Raw genomic sequence first — 25,792 nt, 5'->3', positions numbered from 1 at the left:
AAATTTAAACATTCAGTCTCAGTCTCACCAGCTACGTCCAGCCAGTGGCTACTGTATTGGGCAGAGCAGCACAACTCTAGAACATGGTGGGTTCTAAATCGATGCTTATTGACTACACTAATCAATGACAATGTAGAAAATTGTCAGTGGTTGTATCAAAATGGATAGATCCTCACCCGTTCCATACCCTAGCCTCCAGAGAGCCACGTTTTGTATCACTAAATGATACTTCTCTTATTTCTTTCTGGGCAGAAACAGTGTTAGAAATTAAAATCATGTTTCAGTTTTCCAGGATCAGCATTTTAGTCGTGTTCTAATTTACAACAACAGCTCCTTTCTCTTGTTTCTTAGTATGTAAACATTGTACAAATGATATTTTGTAGGTCACATAATATTGCCCAAGGAGAGTTTCTTCCGTTGTATGGAACTATAAGAACTACTTGGTTTCCTTCTACTTTTCAGAGTGGAAAATCCTCAGAGCAGTTTTCATCTGGAATGCTGCATTTGGGTTATTTCACAATGCCCGAACCCTCAGTCAAATATAGGTTGGTGTATGAGCAGCAGTGTCGCTCGGCTAATCAAGAGCGTCTCCTTTCCCTATGCTCAGTGTTAGAGAAATGGGGAAAGTCAGCTGGGTTTAGAGATTAGGTAAGAGACTCAGAGGCATACCTTTTGATAAGTCATAAATCATTTCCTGTTTATAAAAGCACACACTGACACCCATAAAAATCTCCAAATAAATGGTGTTTTACTTTTCCTTCAAAATCTCAGTGAGAAAAGGTACTTCTGGTCTTCCGAGTGAATAAACGTAATGAATCCTGATTACCAGGTATGTTTAACCTGATTTGCAAAGCAAGTGGAAAAGCGTCTAGTATGCAGTGATAAGCATCTTTTAGACATCAGAGGACATACTGACTTAAGGGTCCATATCTTTTTTCTATAACCAGTGTATATTGGGATGTAAGTCGTTATTACTCAATTTGAATTTGTCTTATTTGTATTCACTTATTTTAAAATGCCAGTTTGTGAATATTAAATTTGTAAATTTTCCATAGCAATCTAGTGTCTATTTTGGATATCCAATTTGGATACAGAATAGCTACAGAAAGTTACTGCAAACTGATGTCTGTAGTCTGTCTCTGAGTAGCAATTGCCCAAAATTCAGGATTATCGCATTATCCTCCCCCCACCACCAATAAGTTTCTTGTACTTCCTACTTTGTAATGCTCACATCACTATTCAGTGCCTGACTTCTCCACTGAAATGTAATGACCACAAAGATAGGGATCACATCTGTTCTCTGTACCATGATATCTCCAGTGCCTAGCACCATGTCTAGGACATTAATAGACATTTAATCCCATTCTTTACCTCTTCGCACCGGGACAAAAGTCTTTGCAAGTATTCTTCCACCATTTGTGTAGATTCAAGCCAACTATGGCTCATAATGATATTACAGATGATTTCTCTGTTATCCTACTCAAAATTCCTCCTCCTCCTGCAATGCTTAACCTGACTGACAGTGGCCCTTACTACTTATAACATTGGCCTTTTAGGGGGTGCACTTGTCACTGTATTTTATGTGATAGTTTTACGATGTTGAAGACTATTTCCTGTGATCATGCTGTGTTCTCAGATGGCAAACCTAGATTTATTTATGCTTGCGAACCAAGGCGGGAAGTTAACCTTGAAAATAAGTTAAAATTTGAAAGGTAGTAAATCACAGGGCTCAGATTTATAATTTATCTCAGTAAGGAATCTAGAGACCAGGTGTCAAAGAAGGGACATGGGCTAGAAGTAGAAAAAGAAAAAACTAGGTTCTCCTCTGGCACTGAGGTTAACTTTGAGCAAGTTGCCTTACTTTTCTGGACCTTAATTTTCTTATCTGGAAAATAAAAGGATTAACTAGATCAGGGAAGGCAAATAAGTTGATGCCTTTCACTTCTCCCTCATTTTGCCCGTGAGAGACAACACTAATCAATCAGTGCTGTATCAGAACATTACTCAAGACAATGCTTCATGCAGCTGTCAACCACTAACATAGTTAGCACATAGATGAAACCTCCACATGACCTTTAAGATACTTTCTGTCTTTAAAATTCTAATAGCTCTATTAAATAGATTTAAAATCAAGAGTACAATAATAACCATTCTTCACCATCAAAAGGCAGTTTGAAAAAAAATAAAGAAAATGAATAACCCTTCTCTTTTGCTTCTACTCCAAGTCACCATGAAGCGTTGTTCAGGTTGTAAAGCATACAGTTCACTGTGTGGATGGTGCATCTTTGGTTTGTTCAGTGCACAAACTGCACAGGTGTTCATGGCCTTGTGCTTCCATAAATTTATTTCTAAATAGCTGTACCTCAGTTTTTTGGCTTCTAATTTGTTTAAGTTTATATACTATTTCTGGAAGATTTATGATATATGAAAAATATCACCATAGGGGAAATTTTTGATATCCCATGATGTTCATTAATTAGGATTTTATAATTTAAAAAATTAAACAGAAACCTATGTACTAAGAACTCATAAGACATTAACCCTTCCATATAAAACAATAACAACAAAAAAATTTAACTGCCAATGATTAGAAGGGAGCATGGTGGAATAGTCTTTTGATGCAAGCATACATTTATTTATACATTTATTTCGTGAAGAGTTTTGATGTTCCAGACACTACGCTACACTAGAGATGCATCATAAATAAAGAAGACAGGTTTGATCTCTGTGTTCTTTGATCCGTAGTATAATGGAGGAGGAAGGAAATTAAACACGCATCTACTATATGGTAAAAGCAGTGCTATGCTAGTGCTGAGTAGACATAAACATAACCCCATCCTGGTTTGGTGGGATGAGGAGGGCTTCTCCAAGGAAGTCTCACCTTGGCTGAGACCTGAGGAGAAACAGGAGTTAGCCAGGTCCAGTTGGGGATTTGGAGGAGAATTCCTGGCAGAGGGAATAGTATGTATAAAGGCCTGGAATTGAGAAATGTCATGGCAGTCCAAGGAACCAAAAGAAGCTTAGTAAACTGGAGACAGGACACTAATGAAGTTATCCAGGTGAGTGATGATGATGATCTAGACGAAGTTGTGGTGGTGGAGATGGAGAGCAGTAGGAAGGACCCAGATGCGATAGCTATCTAAAGGGTAGAGTTGATGCTATTACGATTGTTAGATTATGGTAGGTGAGTTGAAGGGAAGAGTTAAGTCAGACATCTAATTCGAACAATCAGGTAGATGGTGATACCTTTCTTCCAAACCCTTTGCAAAAGAAATGGAGTCTGTTTGAAGGAGATGGAGGGTGCTGAAACAGGAGGGGTGGTATTGAGTTCAGCCTTGCAAGTGTTGAGTTTGAGTTGCCCATGGAACATACAAATGGATATGGCCAGGTAGCTGGGTGTGTGAGCTATACCTATGGAAAAAGTTCTGAGCTAGAGCTATTTAATTGGATTTTGTCAGTACATAGGGATTAAAACCTTGCAAGGGTTTGAAATGGTTTAGGGAAAAGTTTGTAGATAGAGAAGAAGAAAAGGCCCAGGAGTAAACCCAGAAAAACACCAGCATTTCAGGGATAAGCAGAGAAAAATAAACTTGCAGCGGAGACAGGGAAATTAGCAATTCAGTAGGTAGGAGACAAACCAGGTGCGTGTGATGTCACAGAATCCAAGGGAAGAGAGGCTTTCAAAAAAAAAGTAGCATTCAGGTTTGTCAAGTACTATGAAAGAGACGTAAAAGATAAGACCAAAAAATATTCCATTAATTTAGCAACACGGTGGGTACTGATAACCTTGATGTGAGTAATTTCACTGTTGATTTTGAAGAACCCAGTAATTACTCAGTGGTAAATAGAGAGCCAAGATTACAGTGGGTTGAGACATGATTGGGAACTGAGAAAATCAAGGAGCAAAGGTAAAGCAAGTCTTTCAAGACTTGTAGCTGTGATGGGAAAAGAGAAAGACCATAGTAACAGAAGATGGATATAGGGGCAAGAAGAAGAGCATGGTCTTAAGACAGGAGGGGCTTGAGCATCTGTAAATGCCAGTGGGAAGGAGACAGTAGAGAGGGAGAGGTTGAGGATGCAGAAGAAATGAGGGATACCCAGTAACCTCAGGTAGGAATGAAGGCACATCTTCTACTGTAGCTGCAGGGGAGGAGGGAAGAATAGGTGTAGTTGCTGGTACTTTTGTTAGGTGAAAGCTTAAGATAGGGTCCTTCTATTGAATTTATGTGTCTCATTGAAGCAGAAACAGTAGTTAAATGCGGAGTGATGGGGATAGAGTCTGAGATTCAAGGAGAGTGGCAATTTGAAATAGCTGCTCTGGGATATTAGAGAAAGTGTTGGCTACAGAATCAGTGAGCAATGAAATTCTTTTTGTTTGCAGCTTTAAGTCCATTTCATTGCTTCTAAGTTTATGAAAACTGTTTCAGAATCTTCCTTGTACTTATTTCCATCTCTTTCTTTTCCTTCTTTTTTTCTCACCTCCCCAATTTAAACTTTCCCTAAATTTTTAAAAATTAAATATACACCAATGTCCATGAAATCTGATAAAAGATATTGCAAAATAAATTTTGATTTCTGGTTTGTTGGCTTGTTTGTTATTATTAATCCTAGGCCCCAAAGCTACCTTGCATAAGATGAGGGGTTCTGGTAGAGAAGAATAGTTTTTAATTATGTCATTAATTTAGGACCATGTGGCTAGTCCAAACAGGTAAATAGGCCAAGAAAAGTCTACCTTGAGATTTTAACTCCCAGGATAGGTTTTCTACCTAATCAAAAGAACCCAGTAATTACTCAATCTCCTCTTAAATGGTGTCGTTTTCTGTGCAAACAGTTTTACCCTTTAGCTGATTTTCTAAGTGTTAAATTAAAAAAGATTCTCTCAGGTTTGTTCGTCATGTCCTAGAATCTCTGCTGCGTTAAGAGTTGTCCGGCTTTCACGGTGCTTTGTATTCAGAGTACCTGATCTAAACCATGATATTATTCCTTTAAAAGAGAAAAACCTTAGCCCGGGCTGGGACCGTGTCTGTCAAGTTCATCTTGGGACTGGGCACCTGGCGAGTGTTCAGTGTTTGTTTGTAAAATGAATGAATGGATGGATGGAGAATGGCAAATGATAATCCTACCATCATACCAGGGGAAGTGAGGAGAACTGCTGTGACTTGGAAAACTGGAGGAAAAAAATGGTTAAGACAATCATACAGTAAACTGGACTGCTAGCAAGGTTCCCTACCGTCTATGACATGCCAAGGTGACCAACTCCTTGACTCTCATTATCAACCTTCTTTGATGTTCTGCAGTTACTTGACTTCTTACATAACTGATCCATTCATTAATTTATCCAATGGTATATTTGATAACTCTGTTGAAAACAAAAGCCGCTGCATGCCAACTCCCATCCTGGAAGCTGGAGATACAGCAGTGAGCAAGGCAGATATGGTTCCTGCCCTCAGGAGCAACCAGACTAGCTGGAGGTTTCCATTGCACTGTCTTCTCTCTGCTTTTTTTCAAAAGGAAAAGGCTGATGTGTATAATTTGCCATATCTCTTTGAAGTTCTATGATTAGGGACTTTGAATTTAAACCAATTCTTTTTTTTTTTTAAGTTGTTTCTGAGATATACATTTTAAAGTAATAACTAGAATTATGACTTATAACATTATACCAGAACATATAAGATTTTTAGAAATTTCATGTAATGTCTGAAACATTTATATTAACATATTTCCATACAAATCACCCAAAGAAAGTTTAGTATTAGTTGTTTTTTTTGTTTTTTTATACTGCACGTTCTTATTAGTCATCAGTTTTATACCCATCAGTGTATACATGTCAATCCCAATCGCCCAATTCAGCACACCACCATCCCCACCCCACCACGGTTTTCCCCCCTTGGTGTCCATACGTTCTCTACATCTGTGTCTCAACTTCTGCCCTGCAAACCGGTTCATCTGTACCATTTTTCTAGGTTCCACATATATGCGTTAATATACGATATTTGTTTTACTCTTTCTGACTTACTTCACTCTGTATGACAGTCTCTAGATCCATCCACGTCTCAACAAATGACTCAGTTTCGTTCCTTTTTATGGCTGAGTAATATTCCATTGTATATATGTACCACATCTTCTTTATCCATTCGTCTGTCGATGGGCATTTAGGTTGCTTCCATGACCTGGCTATTGTAAATAGTGCTGCAGTGAACATTGGGGTGCATGTGTCTTTTTGAATTATGGTTTTCTCTGGGTATATGCCCTGTAGTGGGATTGCTGGATCATATGGTAATTCTATTTTTAGTTTCTTAAGGAACCTCCATACTGTTCTCCATAGTGGCTGTATCCATTTACATTCCCACCAACAGTGCAAGAGGTTTCCCTTTTCTCCACACCCTCTCCAGCATTTGTTGTTTGTAGATTTTCTGATGATGCCCATTCTAACTGGTGTGAGGTGATACCTCATTGTAGTTTTGATTTGCATTTCTCTAATAATTAGTGATGTTGAGCAGCTTTTCATGTGCTTCTTGGCCATCTGTATGTCTTCTTTGGATAAATGTCTATTTAGGTCTTCTGCCCATTTTTGGATTGGTTGTTTGTTTTTTTAATATTGAGCTGCATGAGCTATTTATATATTTTGGAGATTAATCCTTTGTCTGTTGATCCGTTTGCAAATATTTTCTCCCATTCTGAGGGTGGTCTTTTCATCTTGTTTGTAGTTTCCTTTGCTTTGCAGAAGCTTTTAAGTTTAATTAGGTCCCATTTGTTTATTTCTGTTTTTATTTCCTTTACTCTAGGAGGTGGATCAAAAAAGATCTTGCTGTGATTTATGTCAAAGAGTGTTCTTCCTAGGTTTTCCTCTAAGAGTTTTATAGTGTCTGGCCTTACATTTAGGTCTTTAATCCATTTTGAGTTTATTTTTGTGTATGGTGTTAGGGAGTGTTCTAACTTCATTCTTTTACATATAGCTGTCCAGTTTTCCCAGCACCACTTACTTAAGAGGCTGTCTTTTCTCCATTGTATATCTTTGCCTCCCCATGCACCTATGGTAAACCAATTCTTGATCCATGACTTATGAATCAAAATCCTGAATTTTGTCGTTCATGTTCTTGGTTTTTGTTTTTCTTTTTTCTTTTTTTTTTTTTTTTACCTCCCTGTTCTCCTTAGATATGCATAGAAATGTCTTGGGAGAAACTTTTGATTGACATGGGAGCCCCTCAAAGCCATTTTTGTAGATGTAAACTTGGTATTTATTACATGTCAAGTATGAAATATGTATGGAATGAATTATTTCTCCATAAAGGAGAATTCAAAGTAAATTTCAAGAAAGTGAATTCTTTCCAGTTTGCATTGCTGACAAATGCAGAAACTCTGATGTTCATTTGCTAAGAGGAATATGGCAGATGATACACAATAGATGTTGTAGCAACATTCACTTATATTCCTTTTTTAAAAAAAAATAAAAGATCTTTCTTTCAAGAAGCTATTCTAGGATCTTTCTCTTGACAGTGTCCTAGTTCTTATCTCTGCTACACACAGGCTCACAAAATGTTTTCTTTGAAGTGCATTTTGTTATTGGCCCTCTTTTTATTTTCCTTCCCATAGAAAACAGAGCTGAAGGTGTCCACTCCGCACGGTGAGGAGACACCTGAGTGCACACACCGTGGCCCGAACCTCTGGCCTTTCTCTGCCTGTCATTCCCTAAATGCGAGAAACAGCCACAGGGATCAATTCACCACCCTCAGTGAACCCCAGGCAGGAAGGAAACATCCTGTCACAGACCTTTTGTTGCTTGGAGAGAATGAGTAGGAAGAAAGGCTGCCTCAGCTGATAGTGAAAAAGCATAAGGACTTAGGACATTTTTCCCGCTTTACTGATGGCTGTAAATTTACCCATCCTGCTTTTCCCAGGACAGTCCCAGTTTATGCCTGTTATTCTCATGTCATTATTAATAGCACCCCCATATACTCTCAAAAGTATTCTCATTTGGACAAGAAACTAGAGAGTCACCCTTTTACATGGACACACAAGTAGAAAACCTTGACCTCCAGAGATGGTCAGTGCTTGCCATGTCTGTGTCTCCTGATGTTGGAACTTGGTACTTTTAAGAAATGAAATTATGCCTGAGACATATGCAGAGTAGGTGAATGCAGCTAGATGATTAAAAAATTCAGCTCAATTTATTGAGTGCCTAGTATGTGCTAAGCACTGTGCCAGGTGCTGACAGCACAGAGGTAAGCTCGCTTCTCCAGAGCTCACCTCACATGTGTGAGCCAGGCCTGCAAGCTCACCGTCTTTCCTTAGTATCTCTTCACTCCTCCCCATGACTTAAATATGAAACAAGTTTGTGATATTCTTTTTTTGGGAGGTTTAATGTCAGTGTATCATGTTTAATTAATAGAACATCATGTTATGAAACTGTTGACTCAGATCTTTTCCCTAGGCATCAAATATGTTGTCAGTGTAAATTTGACATCTAGATATGAGGAACAAAAGAGATAAGGAAAATAATGGTGAGATTATTGTAAAGAATGATGACATAATGTGTGGCTATTTTAATGTGTTGCCACAACCTAAAGTATCTTGTAAAGTATTTTCTTTACAAATAAGACGTTAATCCAGAGATACAAATCCCTCTGCCTGCCTCACTTCCTACCGCCCTTTGTTGGGAGATCACATGGCTGTGACAAAGAGCCATGCTGAGAAAACCATAGAGTTTTATTGTTTGTAGATGTTTAAGGCTACAAACTTCCTTTGACTAAAGGAAGGTACTGCCAGTACTAGAAACAAATAGAGAAACTGGCTCTGAGGGTCAGAGTTCACTTCAGAAAAAAGAAGCTACTCTAGGTATGATAATCAGAGAATGGTTTAGTACAGAGGATTAGCTGCATACTAAATCTTTGGAAAGGCTGAAGGAGCAGATTTTAGCCCTGGCTTCCAGCACAGAATTCTAAAGCCAGATAGAACTGATCCCCTAGGGAACTACCATCTCTGAAGTACCACTGAAGCAATGAATTTAAGAACATACTCTGTAACTGTGAACTAAGATTCAGGAAGTTGAGATCTAGAAGCTACCACTTTTGTAGCTCCTGTTAGCAACTGCCTTTCTTCAACCAGGAAGCTGGAGAATACACTTCGGAAATATGATATGGGAAATCTCATGCTTCTGTGACTAAACTAGCCGACAGAAACAGCCAAAACGGACAGGGAGATGGCCAAGACCCTACTTCCACCTTCTAAATCACTCACAGATACATCTATTGATGTAAGGTTGCCAGATTTAGCAAACAAAAACAATGCATTCAACATACTTACACTAAGAAAAAATCCATTGTTTATCTGAAATTCGCGTTTAACTGGGCACCCTGTATTTTATCTGACAACCCTAACTTATTAAAACCTAATTCATATCCAGAACCCTAGCTGCGTGGAAGTCTGGCAAATGCGGTTTTTAATTTCCAACCTGCTCAATGGATGGAGGGTAGTGTAGAGGTTTGAGTGAGCCAATCCGTAGTATTAACCAATGTATTGTAGATTTCCTAGCAAGAATGGCTGAAGCCTTTCTGCCCCCAGACACTTTTGCTACCATCTGAATATTTCACTTTGCATTCTGAAACTCTCTGAAATTCTGCCAATTTGAGATTCATTTGGTTTAACTCAGCTTCCTCTTTTTTTTTTTTTTTTTTTTTCCCTGCAAAAAGCTTTATTGTTTCCATTTGGTCCAAGGCTTGGGAGAGGGCTCCAGGGTGGTTAAAAAGCTGCCTAGTGGCTGCAGAGAGGGGCTTCAGGCAGGAGCCCTGACGCCAGAGGGGCTCCTCAAAGGCCGCTGGGCTCCGGAGGCTCCTAGTCGTGCTGGAGGGTGAGCCTTTCGACGAGGGACTCGCCCAGCCCCGCCTGGGGACCAGCCGGCCTGCGGAGGTTGGTCAGGTGATCGCGCATCTTCTGGATGAGTTTCACCTGCGCATCTAGGAGGCGGCTCTCCGGGAAGTCACGGAGGCGGGGGTCTGCGCGGGCAGAGCCCAGGCCGTGCAGGTCCGCAGGGGCCTGGTTCAGGTTCTGCTCCATGATAATGGCGGCTTCCACAGCGTCCTGGGTTTCACCCCGCTCATCCTGAGACGCTTCTGCACGTCCTGGAAGAGGGCGCGGCCGCCGCGCTGTTTCTGCATTTTCAAGAGGCGCTGGGCGCCCTCACGCTTCCCCTCGGGCACTTCGCGGAGAAAGTGGCCCAGGCCCTCCAGAGCCGCGTCGTGGCGGTGGAAATAGGAGCCCAGAGAGAGGTAGGTGCGCGAGGCCCGCAGGTGCATGTTGACCAGGCGGTTGACGGCGGCCTCCACCTCGGCGGAATCATTCTGACGAATCTGGGAGCTCGTGGTGGATCGGTAATACGGAGTTAAGCTCAAAATATGGTGTTGGTGGTCCCGGTGACCAAGGATAGCTGACTGGCTAATTGCGAAGGTCGCAACTGGAAAAAAGGTTGGAGGGTGGTCGGAGGCTGGAGCAAAGGGCATCCCTGGGTCTGTTCCGTCCAAACACTGATGAAGCAAGAGACAGATCAGGGGACCGCCGAGCGCACTGCCAGCTTCCTCTTTTTAAAAGGTAAAAATCTCCCAGAACGTGAAAGTGGTCGGACTATGCTCTGGGAGTGCAGTTTTTAACAGGTAGGAAAGAAGGATTATTAGGGACCTGAGGAAATATGGGGGGTAGAGATGACCAGGCACCAGGAGGTAGAATGACAGGTACATGCCCATTTCGTTCATGCCCATCTCAGATGTCTTTTGCTTACTGTTTTGCATTGGGCGGAGTCAGGATTCAAAGAGAGATATTTTCTTTTCATACTTCATTCCCTTTTGTACCCCAAAAGATGAATGCTTCTCAAATCACAGAACCCAAAGTAGTGCTATCAGAATGACTTAGATCATCCATGTTTGAGATCAAATAGCCGTGACTATCCTGGTGCCAAACATACATAGCTGTTGTTTCTGTGGAAATTTGAATTTTGGGCTCTGAACCATTGACTTGCAAATGACTTTTGGTTACAGAACTCTTTGTAAGTTGGGGACTGCTTTTACTTATTTCATGAGTAAAGATGTCAAAAGGAAGAATGCCAGATTTGCACCATGCTCATTAACTATTTAGTGAAAAGAAATGTCAGCCTAGAGAAATAAATGAAAAGAAATACTGCCTCTCTGAGAAGTCAAAACTGATGAAAAACAATCACGCAAGCACAATGCCACTCTTCAGAAACATGGAAACTCTTTTTTCTTCCCCATTTTGCCTAGGATTTTCTCTTCTGCATTTAAAACAGTTGGATAGTTCTAAGTTTCAAGGCTACTGATTATAACAGAAAATCAGTGGTAATTGGAAGCAGTGGGATGTTTGGAGAAGTAATAGAGGTAGCTGCTCTCCAAGTTATCCTGTAGGACTTTCCATGGCAATGCAATCAGGCAGTGGAAGCTTGGCTGACTGAGTGAGTGCAAGCAAACAGTCCTACAGAGAATGGTGCTGTCTCTTCAATCCTTTTATCTCTGGTGGTGAGTGGGAAGTAGGGGAATTCTTTGGCAGAAAATTTTATCCAGGGGTTGACAAGGGTTATTTGGCTAAAAGAGGTTATTGTTATATATAGTGAAATCAAAGTTTCCATGAATTGTTTGCTATTAAAGCAAATTGAAAATAGGCCTTGCATCTTCAATAAGGGAGGTGAAACTTGTAGATTAACTTGTGAGCTTTTTTTTTTTTTTTGGACTAAAGAGACGTATAAGTTGCTTTTATTTGGAAGATACAGTCGCCATTTTCTCTTCAAAAATGTATGTTATTTTTGCTAATATCTTACTCTTGTCTATGAAAACATTATTACACTTAAAAGCATGATTACTATTTGACAAGAATTTGTCATCATCCTTAAATTAAAGACCCTCAAATTATGTTTACTAATTATTATTTAATTCCATACATTTAATGATACTTTAAAACACATGAGTTATTTTGTAACTCCCAGTATCACAAAGATAAATTTGATTCCATAGACAAAGTGTTGTTCCCAAAGGAATATTTCACTTAGGCAAAGAGAGGAGCACAGAAAAAAATTAGTGAAACTCTCAGTGCTCTGTATAACTCAGGCATTATATGGCATTTTTTTTCCTGTGAATATCATGATATGTTGAAAAGAGAAGGTAATGAACATATAGTGTTTAAAAGGCCCAAATCCTCTTCTGAGTGCCTCCGACCTATTATTTAACTGTGACATTAGATCTGAAATCTGATCTTTTGAAAGTTTTGTTTTGCCCTGCGTGTTAAAAAAATATGATTTCCATATCATATTATATGATTGGCTGTCAGAATATAAACCAGTAGCCCAGTAAAAAATCATTTCATATCATTTGGTAAATACCATGATTGAGGATACTTATGATTGTGGATCTGGGTAGGCCACATATTTGGGGGTTTGGGAAATTCCAAAGCTTAAAATCATATTGATTTTATAGCGAAGAATAATCTCAGTTAGTTTTGAGGTTTCAAAAATGGACTGCTCAAGGAATATTTTCTTGCTTTCTCAGGCTCCACGCAGTTTTCCAGAAGCAAGCATTCATCCATTCAGGGAGCTATAACCTGTAGTTTCCACTTTTCAAGCAATTGCCCTTAAAACCATGAGAACAGGCCCTAGGATTTACGGAGATCCACTTCTCCAGGCAAGCAGATCCTTCCAGCTTTCACCTGTCAGTTTGTCAGTGTTCGCCTCCGTATCCGAGGAGTTTCTTGCAGCCTCTGAAGTCTAAGATATAGAATGAATGGAGGAGGGCACAAAAATCTAACTCATATTCATGGACTTGTCTCTCCAGTAAAGAGGCTGTTTTATCTTTTTTTTTTTATTTTCCCTAATCAAGCCATTATCATGAAACAAGGACATGTAATCTTACCAGAGCAAAATTGGGGTCGTGCCATAGGCTAGCTGAATGAGCGCTCTATGGCATGATGATGTATGGCCACTGCACAGCAACGCCTTTACCACATCAAATCTGCCCTTTAATTACATTTTAAATCTCATTTGAAGAGATTTTATCATCATGGAAATTGCTCTGTAAATGTGCCCATGATGAGACCCAATAAAAGTTTGCTGAGAGGAATCGAAGACAGAGGAGACGAATCGGCAGCTAAAACGTTATCATCAGACAGAGTTTTCCTGGCTTTAGGCAAAACAGTCCGTGCAGTAGCAGAAAATCTTCTTTGACTCAGAGGTGTATTTCCCCCAGATGATTACAAGGAGCTTTGCCTGTAGCGCTATCACTTCTTCGAGAAGCTGAAGGCAGAGTTCTGCTTTCCGGCTCAGCGGGCCTTTGTTTCCCAGCCTCAGAGCCATCACTTGAATTTATAGTTGCCAAGATGAATAATACAATATTTGCCTCATGTTCCTGACTTCATGCATGTAGGCAGAGTAGACCTGAGATGCTTTAAAGGAACGATGGCTTTCCTTGCACCTCTGCTTTCTTTTCAGAGTCATTTAAAAATATCTATACTGCTGGGTTACGGAAGGCATGTGAGGAAGATTCTTAGGTAAAGTGTGAAGTCAAAATGTTCTTTCTCTCCAACAGGGATTGTCTCATATCATTGTGTAGCACAACCGATTTGGTTTCCTTTTAAGCACATTCTTAATTATCTCTTTCTTCAATCTTGAACTGGTTCACTGAGGTACTGGACAGAGATCCTAGAGCCATAGCTACGCTTTCCCAGAGGTACCAACTTCCGTGTCTTTCCCCAGGCCCCTGGCTGAATGCCCCCCGCCTTTTCCGTCATGTTCCCCACCAACCCCTCTTTTATTTGATATTTATTTCCCAAGCGGATGGCAGGGCAAAATGGGAAAGGGCCAGATTACTTGAATGTGGTTAGAGTGACAGGAATTTCCTTCTAGCCCTCAAGGGCTGCCTTTTGGTGTGCCCCCTTCCCGAAATCTAGTCATTTTGTGCCTGAGATCACTATGACTAATTCAAAGATGCATAAGTAAGCAAAAATCACATTTTAGTGACTTTTTAAAAAATAAATTTCTTTTATTTGTTTATTTTTGGCAGCGTTGGGTCTTCGTTGCTGCGTGCGGGCTTTCTCTAGCTGCGGCGAGTGGGGCTACTCTTCGTTGCAGTGTGTGGGCTTCTCATTGTGGTGGCTTCTCTCGTTGCGGAGCACAGGCTCTAGAGCTTGTGGGCTCAGTAGTTGTGGCGCACGGGCTTAGTTGCTCCGCGGCATGTGGAATCTTCCCGGACCAGGGCTCAAACTCGTGTCCCCTGCATTGGGAAGCGGATTCTTAACCACTGGGCCACCAGGGAAGCCCTTTAGTGACATTTTTGATGTGTTCTTTTTCCTGAGAGTTTTCTGTTAAAATGGTACTTGAAAGATATGTTGTCTTCATTAATTCATTGTATTTCTTGGAGGTAGAGGTAGGCTACTGCTCTCCAGTCCCTCTTAGTGTGTCTCAGAAGCCCATGAACTTATCGGTCATATTTTGTGTTTATGAATATTTGTGCAGGTTTCTCAGGAGAAGATCCATCATTTTCACAAAGGCATTCATGACCTCCAGGAGATTAAGGACCATTATGCTAGACCAGTGGTTAATTCTCAAAGGGTGATCCCTAGAGTAACAGTGTCAATATCACCTGGGAAATTGTTAGAGTGCAAATTCTTGAGCGCCCCTCCAGACCCACATAATCGTGAACTCCAGAGTTGGGACCCAGCAGCCTGTGTTTTTTTTGTTGTTATTTTTTTGTAATTTAATTTTATTTATTTTTTTATACAGCAGGTTCTTATTAGTCATCCATTTTATACCCATCAGTGTATACATGTCAATCCCAATCTCCCAATTCATCACACCACTACCCCCACCACCCTGCGGCTTTCCCCCCTTGATGTCCATACGTTTGTTCTCTACATCTGTGTCTCAATTTCTGCCCTGCAAACCGGTTCATCTGTACCATTTTTCTAGGTTCCACATATATGCGTTAATATACAATATTTGTTTTTCTCTTTCTGACTTACTTCACTCTGTATGACAGTCTCTAGATCCATCCATGTCTCAACAAATGACCCAATTTCGTTCCTTTCTATGGCTGAGTAATATTCCATTGTATATATGTACCACATCTTCTTTATCCATTCTTCTGTCGATGGGCATTTAGGATACTTCCATGACTTGGCTATTGTAAATAGTGCTGCAGTGAACATTGGGGTGCATGTGTCTTTTTGAATTATGGTTTTCTCTGGGTATATGCCCAGGAGTGGGTTGCTGGATCATATGGTAATTCTATTTTTAGTTTTTTAAGGAACCTCCATACTGTTCTCCATAGTGGCTGTATCCATTTACATTCCCACCAACAGTGCAAGAGGGTTCCCTTTTCTCCACACCCTCTCCAGCATTTGTTGTTTGTAGATTTTCTGATGATGCCCATTCTAACTGGTGTGAGGTGATACCTCATTGTAGTTTTGATTTGCATTTCTCTAATAATTAGTGATGTTGAGCAGCTTTTCATGTGCTTCTTGGCCATCTGTATGTCTTCTTTGGAGAAACGTCTATTTAGGTCTTCTGCCCATTTTTGGATTGGGTTGTTTGTTTCTTTAATATTGAGCTGCATGAGCTGTTTATATATTTTGGAGATTAATCCTTTGTCCGTTGATTTGTTTCCAAATATTTTCTCCCATTCTGAGGGTTGTCTTTTCGTCTTGTTTACGGTTTCCTTTGCTGTGCAAAAGCTTTGAAGTTTCATTGGGTCCCATTTGTTTATTTTTGTTTTTATTTCCATTTCTCTAGGAGGTGGGTCTAAAAGGATCTTGCTGTGATTTATGTCATAGAGTATTCTGTCTATGTTTTCCTCTAAGAGTTTGATGTTGTGTGGCCTTACGTTTAGGTCTTTAATCCATTTTGAGTTTGTTTTTGTGTATGGTGTTACAAAGTGTTCTCATTTCATTCTTTTACATGTAGCTGTCCAGTTTTCCCAGCACCACTTATTGAAGAGGCTGTCTTTTCTCCACTGTATATTCTTGTCTCCTTTATCAAAGATAAGGTGACCATATGTGCGTGGGTTTATCTCTGGGCTTTCTATCCTGTTCCATTGACCTATATTTCTGTTTTTGTGCCAGTACCATACTGTCTTGATTACTGTAGCTTTGTAGTATAGTCTGAAGTCAGGGAGTCTGATTCCTCCAGCCCTGTCTTTCTTTCTCAAGATTGCTTTGGCTATTCGGGGTCTTTTGTGTTTCCATACAAATTGTGAAATTTTTTGTTCCAGTTCTGTGAAAAATGCCAGTGGTAGTTTGATAAGGATTGCATTGAATCTGTAGATTGTTTTGGGTAGTATAGTCATTTTCACAATGTTGATTCTTCCAATCCAAGAACATGGTATATCTCTCCATCTATTTGTATCATCTTTAATTTCTTTCATCAGTGTCTTATAGTTTTCTGCATACAGGTCTTTTGTCTCCTTAGGTAGGTTTATTCCTAGGTATTTTATTCTTTTTGTTGCAGGGGTAAATGGGAGTGTTTTCTTAATTTCACTTTCAGATTTCTCATCATTAGTGTATAGGAATGCAAGAGATTTCTGTCCATTAATTTTGTATCCTGCTACTTTACCAAATTCATTGATTAGCTCTAGTAGTTTTCTGGTAGCATCTTTAGGATTCTCTATGTATGGTATCATGTCATCTGCAAACAGTGACAGCTTTACTTCTTCTTTTCCAATTTGGGTTCCTTTTATTTCTTTTTTTTTCTCTGATTGCTGTGTCTAAAACTTCCAAAACTATGTTGAATAATAGTGGTGAGAGTGGGCAACCTTGTCTTGTTCCTGATCTTAGTGGAAATGATTTCAGTTTTTCACCATTGAGGATGATGTTGGCTGTGGGTTTGTCATATATGGCCTTTATTATGTTGAGGAAAGTTCCCTCTATGCCTACTTTCTGGAGGGTTTTTATCGTAAATGGGTGTTGAATTTTGTCAAAAGCTTTTTCTGCATCTATTGAGATGATCATCTGGTTTTTCTCCTTCAATTTGTTAATATGGTGTATCACGTTGATTGATTTGCGTATATTGAAGAATCCTTGCATTCCTGGGATAAACCCCACTTGATCATGGTGTATGATCCTTTTAATGTGCTGTTGGATTCTGTGTGCTAGTATTTTGTTGAGGATTTTTGCATCTGTGTTCATCAGTGATATTGGCGTGTAGTTTCCTTTCTGTGTATCTTTGTCTGGTTTGGTATCAGGGTGATGGTGGCCTCATAGGATGAGTTTGGGAGTGTTCCTCCCTCTGCTATATTTTGGAAGAATTTGAGAAGGATAGGTGTTAGCTCTTCTCTAAATGTTTGATAGAATTCGCCTGTGAAGCCATCTGGTCCTGGGCTTTTGTTTGTTGGAAGATTTTTAATCACAGTTTCAATTTCAGTGCTTGTGATTGGTCTGTTCATATTTTCTATTTCTTCCTGGTTCAGTCTCAGCAGGTTGTGCATTTCTAAGAATTTGTCCATTTCTTCCAGGTTGTCCATTTTATTGGCATATAGTTGCTTGTAGTAATCTTTCATAATTCTTTGCATTTCCACAGTGTCCGTTGTTACTTCTCCTTTTTAATTTCTGATTCTGTTGATTTGAGTCTTCTCCCTTTTTTTCTTGATAAGTCTGGCTAATGGTTTATCAATTTTGTTTATCTTCTCAAAGAACCAGCTTTTAGTTCTATTGATCTTTGCTATCATTTCCTTCATTTCTTTTTCATTTATTTCTGATCTGATCTTTATAATTTCGTTCCTTCTGCTAACTTTGGGGGTTTTTTGTTCTTATTGCTTTAGGTGTAAGGTTAGGTTGTTTATTTGAGATGTTTCTTGTTTCTTAAGGTAGGCTTGTATAGCTATAAACTTCCCTCTTAGAACTGCTTTTGCTGCATCCCATAGGTTTTGGGTCATTGTGTTTTCATTGTCATTTCTTTCTAGGTATTTTTTGATTTCCTCTTTGATTTCTTCAGTGATCTTTTGGTTATTAAGTAGTGTGTTGTTTAGCCTCCATGTGATTGTATTTCTTACAGATTTTTTCCTGTAATTGATATCTGGTCTCATAGCGTTGTGGTCGGAAAAGATACTTGATACGATTTCAGTTTTGTTAAATTTACCAAGGCTTGATTTGTGACCCAAGATATCATCTATCCTGGAGAATGTTCGATGAGCACTTGAGAAGAAACTGTATTCTGTTGTTTTTGGGTGGAATGTCCTATAAATATCAATTAAGTCCATCTTGTTTAATGTATCATTTAAAGCTTGTGTTTCCGTATTTATTTTCATTTTGTATGATCTGTCCTTTGGTGAAAGTGGGGTGTTGAAGTCCCCTACTATTATTGTGTTACTGTTGATTTCCCCTTTTATGGCTATTAGCATTTGCCTTATGTATTGTGGTGCTCCTATGTTGCGTGCATAAATATTTACAATTGTTATATCTTCTTCTTGGGTTGATCCCTTGAACATTATGTAGTGTCCTTCCTTGTCTCTTGTAATAGTCTTTGTTTTAAAGTCTATTTTGTCTGGTATGAGACTTGCTACTCCAGCTTGCTTTTGATTTCCATTTGCATAGAATATCTTTTTCCATCCCCTCACTTTCAGTCTGTATGTGTCCCTAGGTCTGAAGTGGGTCTCTTGTAGACAGCATATATACGGGTCTTGTTTTTGGATCCATTCAGCCAGTCTATGTCTTTTGGTTGGAGCATTTAATCCATTTACATTTAAGGTAATTCTCGATATGTGTGTTCCTATGACCATTTTCTTAATTGTTTTGGGTTTATTATTGTAGGTCTTTTCCTTCTCTTGTGTTTCCTGCCTAGAGAAGTTCCTTTAGCATTTGTTGTAAAGCTGGTTTGGTGGTGCTGAATTCTCTTAGCTTTTGCTTGTCTGTTAAGCTTTTAATTTCTCCATCAAATATGAATGAGATCCTTGCTGGGTAGAGTAATCTTGGTTGTAGCTTTTTCTCTTTCATCACTTTAAATATGTTCTGCCACTCCCTTCTGGCTTGCAGAGTTTCTGCTGAAAGATCAGCTGTTAACCTTATGGGGATTCCCTTATGTGTTATTTGTTTTTTTTCCCCTTGCTGCTTTTAATATTTTTTCTTTGTATTTCATTTTTGATAGTTTGATTAATATGTGTCTTGGCATGTTTCTCCTTGGATTTATCCTGTATGGGACTCTCTGTGCTTCCTGGACTTGATTAACTATTTCCTTTCCCATATTAGGGAAGTTTTCAGCTATAATCTCTTCAGATATTTTCTCAATCCCTTTCTTTTTCTCTTCTTCTTCTGGGACCCCTATAATTCGAATGTTGGTGCATTTAATGTTGTCCCAGAGGTCTCTGAGACTGTCCTCAATTCTTTTCATTCTTTTTTCTTTATTCTGCTCTGCAGTAGTTATTTCCACTATTTTATCTTCCAGGTCACTTATCTGTTCTTCTGCCTCAGTTATTCTGCTATTGATCCCTTCTAGAGAATTTTTAATTTCACTTATTGTGTTGTTCATCTCTGTTTGTTTGCTCCTTAGTTCTTCTAGGTCCTTGTTTAACGTTTCTTGTATTTTCTCCATTCTATTTCCAAGATTTTGGATCATCTTTACTATCATTATTCTGAATTCTTTTTCAGGTAGACTGCCTATTTCCTCTTCATTTGTTAGGTCTGGTGTGTTTTTGCCTTGGTCCTTCATCTGCTGTGTGTTTCTCTGTCTTCTTATTTTGCTTATCTTACTGTGTTTGTGGTCTCCTTTTCGCAGGCTGCAGGTTCATAGTTCTCGTTGTTTTTGGTGTCTGCCCCCAGTGGCTAAGGTTGGTTCAGTGGGTTGTATGGGCTTCCTGGTGGAGGGGACTAGTGCCTGTGTTCTGGTGGATGAGGCTGGACCTTGTCTTTCTGGTGAGCAGGTCCACGTCTGGTGGTGTGTTTTGGGGTGTCTGTGGCCTCATTATGATTTTAGGCAGCCTCTATGCTTATGGATGGGGTTGTGTTCCTGTCTTGCTAGTTGTTTGGCATAGGGTGTCCAGCACTGTAGCTTGCTGGTCGTTGAGTGGAGCTGGGTCTTGGCGTTGAGATGGAGATCTCTGGGAGATTTTCGCCGTTTGATATTACGTGGAGCTGGGAGGTCTCTTGTGGACCAGTGTCCTGAACTTGGCTCTCCCACCTCAGAGGCACAGCCCTGATGCCTGGCTGGAGCACCAAGAGCCTGTCCTCCCCACGGAAAAAGAGAAAAAGGGAAAAATATATATATATTGTTGCTCCCAAAGTCCCCCTCCTCAATTTGGGATGATTCGTTGTCGCTTCAGGTATTCCACACATGCAGCGTATATCAAGTTGATTGTGGAGATTTAATCCTCTGTTCCTGAGGCTGCACAGAGAAATTTCCCTTTCTCTGCTTTGTTCGCACAGCTCCCGGGGTTCACCTTTGGATTTGGATCCGCCTCTGCGTGTAGGTCGCCTGAGGGCGTCTGTTCTTCGCTCACACAGAACGGGGTTAAAGGAGCAGCTGACTCGGGGGCTCTGGCTCACTCAGGCCGGGGGGAGGGAGGGGTACGGAGTGCGGGGCGAGCCTGCGGCGGCAGAGGCCGGCGTGACGTTGCACCAGCCTGAGGCGCGCCGTGCATTCTCCCGGGTAAGTTGTCCCTGGATCACGGGACCCTGGCAGCGGCGGGCTGCACAGGCTCCCGGGAGGGGCGGTGTGGAGAGTGACCTGTGCTCGCACACAGGCTTCTTGGTGGCGGCAGCAGCGGCCTTAGCGTCTCATGCCCGTCTCTGGGGTCTGCGCTGATAGCCGTGGCTCGTGCCCGTCTCTGGAGCTCGTTTAAGCGGCGCTCTGAATCCCCTCTCCTCGCACACCAGGAAACAAAGAGGCAAGAAAAAGTCTTGTGCCTCTTCGGCAGCTCCAGACCTTTTCCCGGACTCCCTCCCGGCTAGCTGTGGCGCACTAGCCCCCTTCAGGCTGTGTTCATGCACCCAACCCCAGTCCTCTCCCTGCGATCCGACCGAAGCCCGAGCCTCAGCTCCCAGCCCCCACCCGCCCTGGCGGGTGAGCAGACAAGCCTCTCGGGCTGGTGAGTGCTGGTCGGCACCGCTCCTCTGTGCAGGAATCTCTCCGCTCTGCCCTCCGCACCCCTGTGGCTGCGCTCTCCTCCGTGGCTCCGAAGCTTCCCCGCTCTGCCACCCACAGTCTCCGCCCGCGAAGGGGCTTCCTAGTGTGTGGAAACCTTTCCTCCTTCATGGCTCCTTCCCAGAGGTGCAGGTCCCGTCCCTATTCTTTTTTCTCTGTTTTTTCTTTTTTCTTTTGCTCTACCCAGGTACATGGGGAGTTACTTGCCTTTTGGGAGGTCTGAGGTCTTCTGCCGGCATTCAGTAGGTGATCTGTAGGAGTTGTTCCACATGTAGATGTATTTCTGATATATTTTTGGGGAGGAAGGTGATCTCCGTGTCTTATTCTTCCACCATCGTGAAGCTCCTCCTCCAGCTTTCGTTTGATTTCCATTTGCATGGAATATCTTTTTCCATCCCCTCACTTTCAGTCTGTATGTGTCCCTAGGGCTGAAGTGGGTCTCTTGTAGACAGCATATATATGGGTCTTGTTTTTGTATCCATTCAGCAAGCCTGTGTCTTTTGGTTGGAGCATTTAATCCTTTCACGTTTAAGGTAATTATCCATATGTATGTTCCTACGACCTTTTTCTTAATTGTTTTGGGTTTGTTTTTGTAGGTCCTTTTCTTCTCTTGTGTTTCCCACTTAGAGAAGTTCCTTTAGCATTTGTTGTAGAGCTGGTTTGGTGGTGCTGAGTTCTCTTAGCTTTTGCTTGTCTGTAAAGCTTTTGATTTCTCCATCGAATCTGAATGAGGTCCTTGCCAGGTAGAGTAATCTTGTTTGTAGTTTCTTCCCTTTCATCACTTTAAGTATATCATGCCACTGCCTTCTGGCTTGCAGAGTTTCTGCTGAGAAATCAGCTGTTAACCTTATGAGAGTTCCCTTGTAAGTTATTTGTCATTTTTCCCTTGCTGCTTCCAATAATTTTTCTTTGTCTTTAATTTTTGCCAGTTTGATTACTATGTGTCTCAGTGTGTTTCTCCTTGGTTTTATCCTGTATGGGACTCACTGCACTTCCTGGACTTGGGTGGCTATTTCCTTTCCCGTGTTAGGGAAGTTTTCGACTATAATCTTCATATATTTTCTCTGGTCCTTTCTCTCTTCTCCTTCTGGGACCCCTATAATGCGAATGTTGTTGCATTTAATGTTGTCCCAGAGGTCTCTTAGGCTGTCTTCATTTCTTTTCATTCTTTCTTCTTTATTCTGTTCCGCAGCCGTGAATTCCACTATTCTGTCTTCCAGGTCACTTATCCGTTCTTCTGCCTCAGTTATTCTGCTATTGATTCCTTCTAGTGTAGTTTTCATTTCAGTTATTGTATTGTTCATATCTGTTTGTTTGTTCTTTAATTCTTCTAGGTCTTTGTTAAACATTTCTTGCATCTTCTCGATCTTTGCCTCCATTCTTTTTCCGAGGTCCTGGATCACCTTCACTATCATTATTCTGAATTCTTTTTCTGGAAGGTTGCCTATCTCCACTTCATTTAGTTGTTTTTCTGTGGTTTTATCTTGTTCCTTCATCTGGTACATATCCTTCTGCCTTTTCATCTTGTCTGTCTTTCTGTGAATGTGGTTTTTGTTCCACAGGCTGCAGGATTGTAGTTCTTCTTGCTTCTGCTGTCTGTCCTCTGGCAGATGAGGCTATTCATCCTGTGTTTTAGTAAGCCCTCCAGGTGATTCTCAAGCTCGCTCAAGTTTGAGAACCACTCTGCTAGACAAAACACCAATACGTGATGAAAACTCATATTCACAGACATATGTGGATGACATAGAGAAAACAGACCTCTCTCTCCTGCCTCCCATGGACCTTCCCCTCTGGCCACATAGTTACTCAGCTCTGACTTGTATTCTTATCTTGAGCTTTACTCATGCTTTTCCCTCTACTTCAAATTTCATTTTCCTACTTCTCTCCTGGTCAGCTCCTACTCGTCCCTCAAGACCCTATATCATTTGTGTGATGGCATCTGCTAATCTTGGCAATAAGGCTAATTGCTCTGTGTTCTCATAGGGCTCTGTCTGCTTTAACAATATTCCATGTTATTTGGGTTGTGTGTTTGTTTAAGACTTTTTCAGGAGACTGTGGACCCCTTGAAATAAGAAACTTATATCTTTTGGTTATATGAGTTTTTTCAGGTATAGTTTAGGGGAGACCCCTGTCTTTCTGCCAGTCCACAAGAGGGAATAATCAGACAGCCGGAAAGGAACAGGACTGTGACAGAACCAGGCAGAAGGCTTTTTCAGCATGTCTCTTTATTTTCTACTCAAGATAACGTTAATTGTTACACATTACCCCCATTGCCTTCTCAGTCCCCTGTTGGTGAGGTTGTTTCATTTTGTTTTTCTGTTAAACTCTAAACTATATCAGAAATTTGAGCAGAGATTCACTAAAACTATGCAGCTCCTCTGCCCCTTTCTGAGAAGAGTGGACCAAGAACATTTGTCCATGGTAAAGCACTATGGACATGACCTGTTTACCACTTCTCTTTCTTGGGGTAACTAGACTTCTTCATTTGTAGTCAAGATCAGTGACAATGATGAAATTCAACTGAAAAGTTTCCTTTCTTGCTTCAGGGCACTATGAGGCAGATTTCCACTGTTCCGTAACGGATATTACCATATAGCGCCTATGTAAATATTCTTATTCTGTAAAATAAATCTGCAAAGACATCCTTTTCTCTGTTCTAGTTCTTTATGAAAACTTATATAATTTATCTTATGAGCATAGAAAGACCTAAGCCTTCCCGTACCTTACTCTTCTGGTGATAGTTTTTAATTTAATTTAATTTAATTTTAATTTTTCTTGGTGGTATATTTTATTTTTTTAATTTAAAAATTTTTTTTACTGGAGTAAAATTGCTTTACAGTGTTGTTAGTTTCTGCTGTACAATGAAGTGAATCATCTATATGTATATCTATATCCCCTCCCTCTTGGACCTCCATCCCACCCATCTAGTTCATCACAGAGCACCGAGCTGAGCTCCCTGTGCTATACAGCAGGTTCCCACTAGCTATCTATTTTACACATGGTAGTGTATTTATGTCAAACCTAATCTCCCAGTTCGTCCCACCCTCCCCTTCCCCACTGTGTCCACATGTCCGTTCTCTACATCTACGTCTCTATTCCTGCCCTGCAGATAGGTTCATCTGTACCATTTTTCTAGATTCCACATATATGCGTTAATATACAATATTTGTTTTTCTCTTTCTGGCTTACTTCACTCTGTATGACAGACTCTAACTCCATCCACCTCACTACAAATAACTCAATTTCGTTTCTTTTTATGGCTGAGTAATATTCCATTGTATATATGTGCCCCATCTTCTTTATCCATTCATCTGTTGATGGACACTTAGGTTGCTTCCATGTCCTGGCTATTGTAAATAGAGCTGCAATGAACATTGTGGTACATGACTCTTTTTGAATTATGGTTTTCTCAGGGTATATGCCCAGTAGTGGGATTGCTGGGTCGTATGGTAGTTCTATTTTTAGTTTTTTAAGGAAGCTCCCTACTGTTCTCCATAGTGGCTGTATCAATTTACAGCCCCACTAGCAGTGCAGACGGGTTCCCTTTTCTCCACACCCTCTCCAGCATTTATTGTTTGTAGATTTTTTGATGATGGCCATTCTGACCGGTGTGAAGTGATACCTCATTGTAGTTTTGATTTGCATTTCTCTAATAATTAATGATGTTGAGCAGCTTTTCATGTGCCTCTTGGCCATCTGTGTGTCTTCTTTGGTGAAATGATAGCGTTTTTAAATCTACATGTTCTCAGATGAAAGAAGCATCGTCTCATGGCCAAAGGCCTAGAATGCCCTGGGATTGCTTCAGTAAGATGTTCAGTTCTGAACTGAATGCTTTGGGAAGGATTAGTAGGTATATAATAGAAAACTCATGAATGAGTTTCTGGGCTCAGCAGACTAGGTTCCAGGAATGAAAAAGTATCCAAGATATTTTACCAGATACTTTTTTAAATTTAGTTTTCTCATCTATGTCATGTTTCCTTTGGCAGATATGCCCGTGTTACCTACCTTTATATTAATGTCCACTTACTTAACCCTTTCTTTTTCCTTTCCCTCATAGACTAAAAAAAGAGTAATTGTTCTCTCCCATCACTATCCACTCTGTTCCATGAGAGAAGAAAGCTAAATAGGGTGAAGTAACTCCCTAGGCACAGAAGAACCACTACACTCTCCAGAAGAAGTAATTTGGTCTACTTGGTAGTAGATAGAAATTAACTCACCAAAGAACACCAGGGAATCAGACCCAGTTATGTCAGCAGGATTTTAGTTAACATCCTGATTCTAGAAGCTTCTTTAACATTTAAACTTTATGGATACCTATAATTCATTTTAAAGGTAATATTTCTAAGCTTTAGACTGAGTACCCATAAATGAATACAGTTGTGTCCAATGTGTGTTTGTAAATTACTTGGAAATTGTCCTCCTATTTAAAGTGAAAGAAAATATAGACATGTCTTAGATTTATTACATCATTAACCTTTTCTAAACAATTACCTCAGTGCAGGGTTGTTTTGTGGTTGTGGCAGGATATTATGAGGGTTTTTTAGGGAGTGGGAGATAGAATAAAGTTGTTGTTCTGCATTTACAACATCTATAATTAAAACAAGCCAGAGGAAATTAGCTACATGGCTGTTATGATTTCTAGTGTATTATCAAAAGTAATTGTGGCACTTTGCCATATGT

The 25,792-nt window shown here is 40.4% G+C and overlaps 1 protein-coding gene and 1 pseudogene across 9 annotated transcripts in view; one reads left to right on the top strand and one right to left on the bottom strand.

Annotated features, from left to right (window-relative positions):
- The window catches only part of DMD (dystrophin), a 2,485,149-nt gene that overhangs the window by 2,025,365 nt on the left and 433,992 nt on the right, over positions 1–25,792 (top strand). The window lies entirely within an intron of this gene.
- LOC309621142 (ferritin light chain pseudogene) lies at positions 5,685–14,114 on the bottom strand (annotated as a pseudogene). Its single transcript has one exon. The product of its transcript is annotated as a ferritin light chain pseudogene (transcript).

The sequence above is a fragment of the Balaenoptera borealis genome (assembly GCF_965194805.1).
Source record: "Balaenoptera borealis genome assembly, chromosome: X".
Lineage (NCBI taxonomy): Eukaryota > Metazoa > Chordata > Mammalia > Artiodactyla > Balaenopteridae > Balaenoptera > Balaenoptera borealis.
The sequence above is the reverse complement of the archived record's forward strand: the minus strand, read 5'-3'. Positions and strand labels throughout refer to the sequence as shown.